The following is a 13,679-nucleotide window of genomic DNA, read 5'->3' on the forward strand; positions in this document are numbered from 1 at the left end:
GTAATATTAAAAATAAATTTTAAAAAAATAAAAAAAATATTATTTCAATACATTTCTAAATAAAAAATATTTTAAAAAATAATTATTATCATAATATTAAATGAGCTCTAATAACATAAGCGACGAAAAAAAAAATATTTGTTTAATGAAATATATATAAAAACATAAAAATAAGTTTGTTTCTAAAACAATTTTAGAGTGAATTTTGTAATTTTTGTTTGGAAATACATAAGAATATGCATGTCTCTACATATAATATTTATTATTTAATGTTAAAAATAACTTTGTAAACAATTCTCAATTTCAAAATTATTTAAGTAAGATATATAAGCATAAAAATAGTTATGATTATAATTTTAAAACTCAACTAAAATATATAAAGTTATTTTAAGACAAAACCTAAGTCACAATTCAGGAGGGCAAATTCAAGTTAACCTGAGTTAAATAATAAAAATAGTTATTATTATAGTTTTAAAACTTGACTCAAGAGTTGATTTGAGACAAGACCCGAGTCACTGATTAGGAGAGTCAACTTGGGTCAATGCAAGGATAAAATCAATTATAATCATAACTTTAAGACCTGACTCGGGGTCAACCCTGAGTAAGGTCCGGGTCACAGGTTAAAAGGATCAATTTAAAAATAAAAATGGTTATGATCATAGTTTTAAAACCCGATTGACCCGAGAGTCAACCTAAAGCAAAACTTGGGTTACGGGTTCAACTCACGTTAACCGAGTCAATATATGAATAAAAATAATTATTATTATTATTATTATCAAACTCGATTAAAAAAAAAGATCTAGATCATATATCAGGATGATCATCTAGATTAACTCTTATTTTTTTTTAAACTTATTTTCTTTGTTAATAATTACAATGTAATAATGTATTTGGTTACACACTTCTCTTCTCTTCTTTTCTTAATGACTGATACCTGAAATTCCAATATCATAACCGAACATGAAGCAACCAAAAGCTGCAAGAATCCAACATATGACCGCAGAAACAGAAAGTTCTGATGGGAAATCCTGATCATGCTTCTCACTGTCTGTCGTCATCTCTCCTTCTCGATGTACTTATCAAGTGAAAAATTACAAAATGTAAAGAATGAAACGTTTTGACAAGGATTACAGGTTCTTGCTTGGCTTTTGTAGGCTGGCGAGAGATACATTTAGGATATTCAAGGAAAGGTTTCATTAATTTAGCAAATCAATTCCTTTAGGTAATCGGAACATTAATATTTGATGCCTAAAATGATGATCCTCCGTGGAAAACATGGTGACTAGGTTTTTGGATAAAATTCTTACACCTCTTTATAATACTCCTAGCTAGGTGGTATTATATATATATATGTTCTTATGGACAATCAACGATACGCCATAAGTTTATGTAGAGAGCATGGGTGTGGATACTACTTTGCAACCAGCGGCACATGAGACAATGAGAAGGAAGCAGGATACGCAGCCAAAACAAAGGGTTAAGAAGATGTGCCAGCCAACGGCGAGGCAGCACTGGCGAAAGCCGTTGCAAACCAACCAAATTCTGTTGCCGATGATGCTGGGGGATTCGAGCTCGAATTTTACTTGAGCGGGTTCTTTACTGGAGCTTGTGGCACCATATTTATACCTACGGTGATGCTGTTGTTAGGTATTGAGTCAGTGCCCAGATAAATTTTTGGATTGTGAAAGTGTATTGAGATGAGTTCTTTCTTTGTTATTTTACGTGCATGAAACGATTGAACTGCCCCGATAGCACTATAAGAACAAACGGCTAGTTCATGCAGAGGTCTTTTGACTATCATGAACTTAATTATCTAAGCAAAACTCTTCATCTTGCAAGCAGATTCATTCATCTTTCCAAAAAGATTCGATGCTCAACATAGCAATACAAGACTCTTACCCAACTCATAATTAATCTTACATAGGATACATTAAAACATATCAAATGTCTGTAATCAAATAGACATCCCTCGTTTTTTATGTCTGTTTTTCTTGGATGTCTCAGAAGATTAAGCATTCTTGATATTCCACTACTGATTTGAGATAGAGAGAGGGAAAAAAGGGTAGAATGCTGATATAACGTACCCTATGAAAGGTTCCAAAAGACTAGAATATAAATAAATACATGCTTGTCCCTCAACTTACATGGAAAAACTCCCCTAGCCTAGTTCACGCAGAAGTTTCCCCTTCCCGACCTCAGTTGCTAGATTGACGTAATTCAGGTCGCACAAAGTCAGCATCTGGTGGCACTGAAATGTCGACTGCTGGTCTCAACTGGGAACAGACTTGAAAAGCACCATGCATGCACTGGATCAGATAGAAAGTTGCTGCTGATGGGCGGACCATTGTCTACCGCTATCAATGCCTGCTGGGTGAGGATATAGTCAAAGCGAAGAGTGTTGGTGGGAGAAACCACTGGTGGTGGCCTTGAAACACTCGGAGGGGATAAAACACAAAGTTTTATTACAAAAAACAAATAGCTTACAAACACAAAAAGCTTAATACACGCCCTCTCTCTTTCTCTCTAGTGTTTCTCTCTATTCTCTCCACACATAATAGCATAAGCTCAGCTTGCTATTTATACACGAATTCAAAACAAGATAATTCAACCTTCAAGTGTGAAGGCGGCTGGCGGCCAATGGTGTGAAGGCGGCTGGCGGCTGGTCGGTCACAGCTGGTGGCTGGCTGGCCGGTGGTTGCCTTCCTTGACCTTCTAGATTGATTGAGTTTAATACAACAAATCTCCCCTTTAAACTTAATCGAGGGATGTCATGCCAAGCATGAACTTTAATCGGATAAATACTTCTCCTTTTAATGGCTTTGTGAAGATGTCAGCAACTTGATCATTTGTGTTGCAAGATATCAGTTGGACTTCTTCATTCTTCACATGTTCCCGGATAAAGTGATGACGTGTATCAATGTGTTTGCTCCTCTCATGATACACTGGGTTCTTTGCCAATGCGATTGCTGATCGATTGTCAATATAAATCCCCGTAGGATTTTCTTGAGGAAATCCCAAAAACTTCAGCATATTCCTTAACCATATTGAGTGGCATACGGCTGAGTTGGCAGCAACATACTCAGCTTCACAGCTTGATAATGTTACAATCGATTGCTTCTTGGATGACCATGTGAAAGATGTGTCTCCCATGAAAAAGACAAACCCTGTTGTGCTTTTCCTTTCATCCAAATCTCTACCCCAATCACTATCCGAGTAGCCTACAAGATTAAAGTCTTTACTTGAGGTATAAAACATACCTTCATTCATTGTGCCTTTGATGTAGCGAAGAATTCTCTTGGCTGCATTCAAATGAGACTGGTCTGGCGTCTCCATGTATCTGCTGACGAGTCCGACTCCGTAGAGTATATCCGGTCTGGTACATGTCAAGTACCTTAAGCTTCCTACTAAGCTTTTGAAGTAAGTTGGATCAACATTTCCAACCTTACTCTTCCTCAATTCCACTCCATTCTCAACTGGAGTTGATACCGGATTGCAGCTTTCCATCTTGAACCTTTCAAGAATATCTTTGGCGTAACCGCTTTGGGATACAAAAATCCCTTCTTCTTTCTGCGTTACTTCCAAGCCAAGAAAATGTGACATTAGACCAATGTCAGTCATCTCAAACTCATGTACCATGTTTTGTTTGAAGTCGTCAAACATGGTAGGGTTGTTGCCGGTGAATATCAAATCATCAACATACAGGCACGCAAATAAGATGCTGCCATTTGCTCCTTTCTTCACATATATGGCGTGTTCATATGGACATTTCTCAAATCCATTATCTTGAAAATACCTGTCAATTCTGGTATTCCAAGCACGCGGAGCTTGCTTCAAACCGTAGAGAGCTTTCTTCAACTTGTATACTTTGCCTTTATTTTCAGCTTCAATGTATCCAAGTGGTTGTTCAACATAGATCTCTTCTTCTAGGAAGCCATTCAGAAATGCTGACTTCACATCGAGTTGATAGATCTTCCATCTATGTTGTGCAGCTAGTGAGATCATCAGTCTGATTGTCTCTAGCCGGGCTACTGGAGCAAATACTTCTCCATAGTCAATGCCTTCTCTCTGTTTGTAGCCTTTAGCCACTAATCTGGCTTTGTATCTTTGCACTTCTCCTTTTGCATTTTTCTTTGTCTTGTAAACCCATTTGACACCTATTGCTTTCTTGTTTTCTGGTAGATAAGTCAGCTTCCAGGTATCATTCTTCTCAATGGCATGTATTTCTTCATCCATTGCTTCTATCCACTTCTCTTCTGTGATAGCTTCATCGAAGCTTAGTGGGTCACTATCTGCAAAGAAACAAAACAGAGTTGTATCTTCCATGACCTGAGTGGTATCGTACAACTCTTCAAGATTTCTCATCCTTCTTGGTCCTTCTGACGAGGATGCTGCTGCTGGTGTTGATGATGATGCTCCTGGTGTGTTCCTCCTGTTGAATACAGGGAATCTGTGTACCGGACTTTGTGGTTCAGCTGCTGGCACAATCGGTTCTTCGACAAGTACTGTTGGTACTTCTTCACCTTCAAGGATCAAATCAATGTTGATCCATCTGACTGCTTCTTTATTATCAGTCCATTCCCAAGATTTATCTTCTTCAAAGATAACATCTCTACTCATAATCACCTTCTTCGTGATGGGATTATACAGCTTGTATCCCATCCTTCTTTCACCATATCCCACAAAGATGCATCTCTCGCTTTTATCATCGAGCTTTCTCCTTCTTGCATCTGGGATCTTTGCATATGCCACACAACCAAAGACTCGTAGATGAGTAACACTTGGTTTATGACCACTCCATGCTTCTTCTGGAATGACTCCTTGCAAACTTCTGGTTGGGCAGCGATTTAGTAGATACACTGCACATGATACAGCTTCAGCCCAGTATTGCTTGGGCAACTTCTTTGCTTTGAGCAGACTTCTTGCCATGTCAAGAATCGTGCGATTCTTTCTTTCAGCTACACCATTCAGCTGTGGTGTATAAGCTGGTGTTGTCTGATGTCTGATGCCTTGTTGTGTACAATAGGCTTCAAAGTCATTTGCTGTATATTCTCCACCTTGATCAGATCTCACTGTTCTGATCATGTAGCCACTTTGCTTCTCCACAATTGCTTTAAAATCTTTAAAACAATTGAATACTTCTGACTTCCTCTTCAGAAAGTATATCCACATCTTTCTACTAAAATCATCAATAAAAGTGAGGAAGTACCTATTTTGTCCAGTCGACATAGGCGTTATTGGGCCACACACATCTGTGTGTACTAACTCCAGTGGCCTCTTTGCTTTCCAGTTGACTTCTTTGGCAAAACTGGATCTGTGATGTTTGCTGAGGACACAACTTTCACAGACTTCATCTGGATGATCAATGTGAGGCAAACCTTTGACCATCTTCTTGCTTGCTAGCATCTTCAAGCTCGTGAAATTCAGATGTCCAAACCTCAGGTGCCAAAGCCATTCTTCACTGTTGGTGATGGCACTCAAACACCTTGCTGCATCATACTGGATGTTCAAAGGAAACATCCTATTCTTGGACATTTTCACATAGGCCATTAATCTCCAATTGTTGTCTCTAATTGTCAGATGACAATTCTTCGAGTAAAAAGTATATCCTCTCTCCAAAAGTTGACCTAAGCTGATCAGGTTCTGCTTTATGGCTGGGACATAATAAACATTGGCGATGTAGCTGGAATTGCCGTTCTTCAACTTGATTGGGATGCTGCCTTTACCTTTGAATGGAACCTTTGTGGTATCTCCAAAAGTAACTAGACCTTGCTTGGTCTCATCTAGATCACTAAATAACTCTCGGTAGCCACACATGTGATTGCTGGCTCCAGTATCTAGATACCATATATTTTCCTGTTTCTCGCCAAGTTCTTGTTGGACAAGAAATGCAGCTTCTTCTCTGTCATCCTTCTCTGCATAGTTGGCTTGCTCACGTATCTCTAACAGAGCTTTCCTTCTGCATTCAGTGCTATAGTGCCCAAATTGATTGCAACTATAACATTGGATATTCCTCTTGTCACGGTTATTGTAACCGCCTCCTCTTCCTCTAGGAGTGAATGCTTGTTGTCCTCGACCTCCTCTGGTGGTGTTTCTACCACCTCTTCCTCTGAAACTTGTATTCCAAGAACCTCTTCCTTGGAATCTCTGGAATCCTCCTCTGGATTGTTGACTTCCTGCTTGAGTGGTATATCCACTTGTTGAAGTCTCCCCTTGCTCATATCTGTCCTTGAGAGACAGCTTTGCTTGTAAGGCATGCTCGATGGCCTTATCTCCATTTCGTTTTACAATCTTCTGCTCATGAGCTTGCAAAGAACTCATAAGTTCATCCACTGTCAACTTGTCCACTTCCTTGGACTCTTCAATAGCGACAACAACAAAATCAAATTTTGGATCTAGGGATCTCAAAATTTTCTCAGTAATTCGAGAATCGACGATGGCTTCTCCATTTCTCCTCATCTGATTGACTATCACCATAATCCTTGTGTGATAATCAGAAATAGATTCCGAGGACTTCATTTGCAATAACTCAAATTCACCTCGAAAAGATTGAAGACGAATCTTCTTGATTCTGTCAGCACCTTTGTATTTTTGTTGGAGAGCCTCCCATATATCATGTGATGTTTCAGCGGAAGCTATGATCTCGAATGTATCTTCATCAAGACCTTGGTAGATGATGGTCTTTGCTTTGTTGTCCTTCTTTCTGTTGACTTTCAGGGCTTGCTTCTGTGCCTCTTGTAAAGCATCTTCTTCTTCTTTAGACTCTGGTTCATCATAACCATAGTGTACAATCTCCAAACACTCTTGTGAACCAAGGAATGCCTTTAATCTGATGCACCAACTATCATAGTTGTCTTTGGTCAGCTTCGGGATGAGTGTTTGTGTACTTTCTGTAGTCATTTTGCTCTTGGAATGACTATATCTCCTTCTGGGAGTTGAATTCTGAAAAACGGACACTGTAGATCGATCCGGAATGGTCGAAATAGTCGGGAACCGGTCTGACTTTGTAGAAATCAGGTCCGAAAATGGGTGAACCGGTCAAAAAACCAATTCTGGGCGTCGGCGGTTCGCTGGGGTTGAACCGGGAATATTCTGTGGAATATTCTATCGGTTCGGCTTCGGCTAATAGCGGCTCGGCTTAGCGGCTAGGCTTGAAAAGGGCATATTCTTGGGAATATTCTTCGGCGCGGCTGGAGGCTTGGCTTGCGGCTCGGCTCGGCGCGGCTTAACGGCTCGAATATGGCGCGCGTGGACGTCACTCGTCGTCTACCTTTGGCGCGCGTGGGTGCGACTGGGCTACAGTCACCGGATCTTCAGGCGGCGCGTGTGGCTTACCCCGGTGTCCGATTGAGCTGATGTTTGCGGCAGTGAGTTCGTATTGATGAGCTCTACACGGTGAAATGATCAAAACTTGTTTATGACAACTTTGAAAATTCGGATATCTCCCAAAAACACTTCTGTTTTCTGACGAACGGGGCTCTGATACCAATTGTTGGGGATTCCTGCTCCCCATGCGGAACGGTGGTGTTCATGATCATTGCTTAAAGGAGGCTAAGCATACTGACACAATATTTAACGTGGTTCGGCTAATCGCCTACATCCACGGGAGAGATCAATATTATTAGAGATAGAGAAAGAATACAACACACGGAGGAGGATCACATCCACTCAACTCCCATCTCTCATTGCTACATAGGGCAGCAGCTGCATATGGCAGCAGGGCTGCTAGTGGCAGCCCTTCTCTTTCTTTCTCTCTTCTTCTCTCTTTTGTAGCTCTACTACAAGACTCTCTCTCTCTTTATGCTGCACTCTTGGTGTCTATTTATAGGCTTCAATGACAGCTCCTCTTGCTCCTTTGTCAACAATGGTGGCTGCCAAACTTACCAAACTTTGACATTGGACAATGGTTGTTGGCTGCCACCAACAACCCACCATTGTAGCCTCCTTCTTTGACAATGTCAAGGGGCTGCAAATGCTGCACTAGCAGCCCTCTTTGACTCTCACATGGCAGCCATCTTCTTTGACAATGGCAGCCACATAATTGGCAATATTCCAACAATCACCCCCTTTGCCATTTATGTGGGTAATTGTCCTCTTGCCTTTTCTACACAATGGTATGGTCAAAACATAATTTTGACAACTTTCATTTTTGAGCAAAAAATCAAACACCACTTTAAACCATAAGCTCTGATACCAATTGTTGGTGGGAGAAACCACTGGTGGTGGCCTTGAAACACTCGGAGGGGATAAAACACAAAGTTTTATTACAAAAAACAAATAGCTTACAAACACAAAAAGCTTAATACACGCCCTCTCTCTTTCTCTCTAGTGTTTCTCTCTATTCTCTCCACACATAATAGCATAAGCTCAGCTTGCTATTTATACACGAATTCAAAACAAGATAATTCAACCTTCAAGTGTGAAGGCGGCTGGCGGCCAATGGTGTGAAGGCGGCTGGCGGCTGCGGCTGGTGGCTGGCGGCTGGTCGGTCACAGCTGGTGGCTGGCTGGCCGGTGGTTGCCTTCCTTGACCTTCTAGATTGATTGAGTTTAATACAACAAAGAGCCCATGTCATTGATCCCAATCTTGCAGTGGTTGAGCTGTTGGCGACCGTAAAAGAAACTCCAAGCACGGGCATGGATAAATGGATTCAAGGAATCCACAGACCCGATCACACTTTCGTTAATGATCTCAGAGTATGAGTGCCCCTTCTTCCTCAAGATTTCAATCTGGAATATAAAGAAGGATGCATTAGACATACACATAAAAGAGAAATGAAGCATTGAAACACCATTTCCTAGAAACCTCTTTCCTGTTCCAATGGACCAAACTCCATTAAACTTTCATAGAATAAACTATTTGCTGGTTCGTTAATTCCCAACTTCCAAAATGGAATAGACTTGGCTCCATGTCCGACCTTTATTAAATAGAAGCATAGTTCCAATTAAGGTAAGCATTTTTATATTCCCATTTACCCATCAAGGGAGACTCATACCTGGGCCATCATCAATGCCACATAGACACCAGCAGTAAAAGGATACAATGGACCCAAATTCCCTGCTGGTCGGGTAGATCGAACTCACTCCCCATCCTTCCACATCCGTGTCTGATCAATTTCACCCATTGGAAAAGCTGGTAGACCATCTTTTTCCTGTAAAATGAACAAGCAAAGAAAATCAATATCGCAATCACATTAAAAAAAGAGAGCTTAAATCCATTTCACAATCTACAAGGTAAATTGAGATCATTGACTTTAAAAAGAAATGCAGAGGGAATAGATGACGTCGCTGCCGGTTTGGCAGCGGAACTGATGAGAAAATGAACATACATAGAAGCGTCGCCCAGCCTTGACAACACTGCGAATCTCACTGCCAAAGGCTACGTACATCTTCATAGCATTCATACAAGATGTCCATGCAAGGATAATATGAAGCACAATATCAAACTCCAACTTGCTTTCTTCAGATAAGGAACTATATATAGCTAGCATTCCCTGTTACAAGACAAACATGTTAATTAACCATTGTTGTCTTCCCCAAATAATGAAACGTTAATGCAGGAATATATACATGCTGAGAGAGATACGCAAGAGATATATGAATTCCAAAATTTCGTAACAAAGAACCTCAGTTAAGATGGTCTTCGATATAATTCCTGTTATGCTCTCAACAGTGTTCTTGCAAACCTCATCTTCACTCATTCCATTTTCAGTGTACCATCTAAATAATGACTCCACAATACCAAATACCATGCACGGCACAAAGTAAAATGCCTACAAATAATAAATTGCAGAAGTCAGGAGTTCAACATCAGAAACAAAACAAAATAAGAATGTGAGATACACCCACCCCACTCCCCGAAGATGTCACTCTTGTACTCCTGTTCCAGTGTAGTAGCAAACGTGAAAGGCGAACCAAGAGCAACTGACCATCCCAAAGCAACATCCGTGGCTCTACCATCAATATCCCGTAAATACAGTAAACAATAACTCCTAACAGTCGTAGAAATGAGATCAACCCCAATGCACGCAACAAAACTTTAGTGTTTTTGACGCCTGCATGCCTGTGTGAGAGAGAGAAAGAGAGGGGGAGAGATTACGTGGTGGACAGCAAAACCTGAATTAATTCCAGCACCATTGATCTCTTTGCCTTAAACATAGAGTCTTCTAACAGATGGATCCATTCCCTTGGGACAAACAGCAATTACGCTAATGTTCTTGGGAAGTCGAGACCAATCGACTTCATGAAATGCCCAAGAAGAAATCCATGGGAAATCCCAAGTATGCTGTTCGGCTTCATGCAGGAAAATACTTTCTCATAATTGTCTGCCTGCTGTACAAGATAAGATTAGAAACGTTGAAAGGAAAAGAAATAGAGAGAAAGTGATGATTGACAAATATTAGACTGAAAATACAAAAGGCATTCATCAACTTCAAAAGAAAAAAAAAAGAAGCATAATTATTAGGTAACTCGTAATTAAGATGCTCTTCTCTAAGCTTATTTTTTTGGTTACTATAGATCAGCAATCTGAAAAAAATATGAAGCAAAATGGCGTTTAATTGCCTATGAAGGAAGTCATATTCTTGACTCTTCATTTCTCTTACTAATACAGGTGAAGACCAACCACCCCGATCAACAGAAAACAAACTAAAAGAACAAATTAAATACCTCGTCATGGCTAATTATCTGACTATATGACATTAATTCAAAGAGAAATGAAGTGAAATACCTCGTCATGGCCAGCAAGGGAGATCTTCTCCTTCTTGAAGATGGACGTCTCTTGTCCCGTGCATAGCCCGTGGGAGATACCCGTGTTTTTTGGGAGGCATGTGCGGCATATCCTGGTAGTTAAACTTGCTTTTCCATCGTGTCATTAAACACATCGTAACGTTTCACGTAACAATGTAGAATAGGCAGTTTAGTACTAGTGGTATTTTTTTTTTCTCTCTCCTTCTAAGTTAAGTTAATTTTTTATTTATTTTCTTTTTTAATTTTCTTTTTTAACATTAGTTTCCTTTAAAAAATTAGCTTTATATTTTATTATTATTTTTTTCTATTAAGTTATCCTGATTTCATTATCCTAGTTATATATTTTACAAGTTAACTTAAATTGACTCACCTTTTATTATTCAAATTATATGTCTATCAAGTTAAGTCAGTTCTTTTTAATCCAATTTTGTACTTTTAAAGTTATTTTTTCAATTTTTTATGATCTTTTTTTAGTAAAAATTTTATTTATTTATTAACATTATCTATTTTTTTCATCTAATTAAAATAGAACCAACTTTTTTTTTTTTGATAATCATCGAGAGTATATTGAGAAGGCCATAAAGCGAATAGCCAAAAAGAAATACAAGAGATAAAAAAAAAAAAAAAACTGATCTACTACAGCAAACAACAAGAAGACTACCTAAGATTTCTTATTACACCATAATTTGATGCCATCAGAAGATCTTAAGAGGTCATTTCCTGTATAATTGAAGTTTGAATCTTGAGAATGCAACCAAAAAGCAACCCGATGAAGGATGGTGGAGAAACAGTCAAACAAGTTTATAGTTCCCTCCTCAAAAACAATTTTGTTCCTCAGCAACCATATACCCCAAATAGTACTACTTGAAATTAATCTCCAAGCTGATCTTTGGAATTTGCCATGTACCATTTCGGGCCACTGCAGAAGCAACAAGTCAATTGTTCTCGGTAAACAACATTGGATACCCCACCAATCCAAAACTTTCATCCAAACACTCCTAGAAAAGTTACAATGTATAAAAAGATGCTCTGAGGTTTCCAAATTTGAGCTGCAAAAGACACATGAAGCTTGTGTGGCCGACAAAACAGTCCGTTGATGGAGAAAAGCTCTTGTACTAACTTTGTCCTGTACTGCCAACCAGAGAAACACCTGAACTTTTGGAGGGGCCCCTTTAATCCAAACATTGGCTTTGAAGACTCTATCAGTCGCAGAGGAAGTATTGTCAATTAGGGTGCAACACGATTTAACTGAGAAGCTTCCATCAGAATTGCATGACCATATAAGTTTGTCATCTTTTCCTTGTCGAATTATCATTGGCTCCAGCATTGAGAGCAAATGATGGTATTGTTGCTCTTCATAAGATAAGAGCTTCCTACGCCAAACCAAATTCCATCGCCATTGATCATTCACCCATTGACCCATCTCATTAACCAAACCATTCCGAAAAGTAGAAATTTGGTAAAGCTTAGGGAAAATGCTACGTAAAGCATTTGATCCTATCCACACGTCAGACCAGAAAAGGATGGAGGATCCATCTCCAATCTTGAATTTAATGTTTTCACGCAATACTAAGCCGATGACACTGTTTGGATCCAAGATTGACAAAACGTCTTTCCAAAATGGGGAAATATGACCATGCAATTTTGGGATTCCATTCTCGAAAGTTGGGGAGTAAAAATGGGTTGTTACCTGTTTCCATAAGGCATGGTTTGGTAAGTTTAGCCTCCATATCCATTTGAAAAGCATGGATATATTTTTTGACATTAAAGAACCCAACTCGAGGCCTCCTTCTTTTCTAGCTTTCACAACAATACGCCACTGTACCTTGCAGATTTTCTTTTGCTTTGCCACTCCAGACCACAAGAATCTTCGTTGAATAGATGTTAGTAAATTACAGACACCTTTCGGCATAAGAAAAGAAGACATATAATATACTGGCAATGAACTCAAGACACTTTTGATTAGGCAGATACGTTATGCCATACTAAGCATACGACCTCTCCACATGCTCAACTTTCGTCTGAAATTCTCAATAATAGGCTTCCATGTAGACAATATTTTAGGATTGGATCCTAAAGGCATCCCTAGATAAGAGCAAGGCAAGAAATCAAATCTGCAAAAGACTGAATATGCCATACTAGCACAAGTATCTTCCCCAACATTTATGCCAATTAAAGAGCTTTTATGGAAGTTAATGTGCAAACCTGAACAAATAGCGAACCACAACAGGATCCTTTTAACTGTTTTGACCATATGAAGATTAGCAGGCATGAAGATTAAAGTGTCGTCTGCATATTGTAAGTGACTGAGGCAAAAGCTATCTCCAAAAGGGATACCTTTGAAAAGATCATTTGAAGCTGCTCTTTGAAACAAAACAAATAATCCCTCTGCTGTTATTAGAAAAAGGAATGGAGAAAGGGGGTCACCTTGGCGAATCCCACGGCCCATCAAGAATTCCTTAGAAGGAGATCCATTAATCAACACTGATAATTTTGCGGTGGAGATGCAAGAGTTGATCCAATTAATCCATTTTTCACCAAAACCCATATGCCTCATAACCTGCTCTAAATAATCCCACTGCACACTATCGAAAGCTTTGTGAAAATCCACCTTAAAGATAAGGCTCGGCACTCTGTGTCTTTTCAAGGAATGAACTGCTTCATTGGTAACCAAAAACCCATCAATTATTTGCCTCCCTGCCAAGAAAGCTGTTTGATTCTCACTGATAAGGTCATGCATAACTGCTTTCAGACGGCTAGAAAGAACCTTAGCCATTATCTTGTAAATGCCATGAATCAAACTAAGAGGCCTGAAGTCTTTGAAGCCAACTGGGGAAGCTATCTTCGGAATTAGATGAACATAAACATGATTGACTCCTTTTGGAAGCCTACCTGTTTTGAAGAAATTCTTGGCTAGGTCTAACAAATCATCTG

General features: G+C 39.4%; 1 pseudogene; it reads right to left on the bottom strand.

Moving 5' to 3' along the window:
• Positions 1–7,618: 7,618 nt before the first annotated feature.
• Positions 7,619–10,832, bottom strand: LOC18104504 (ketol-acid reductoisomerase, chloroplastic-like; annotated as a pseudogene).
• Between the last annotated feature and the right edge of the window lie 2,847 nt (positions 10,833–13,679).

This window comes from Populus trichocarpa, chromosome 13, assembly GCF_000002775.5.
Source record: "Populus trichocarpa isolate Nisqually-1 chromosome 13, P.trichocarpa_v4.1, whole genome shotgun sequence".
NCBI lineage: Eukaryota > Viridiplantae > Streptophyta > Magnoliopsida > Malpighiales > Salicaceae > Populus > Populus trichocarpa.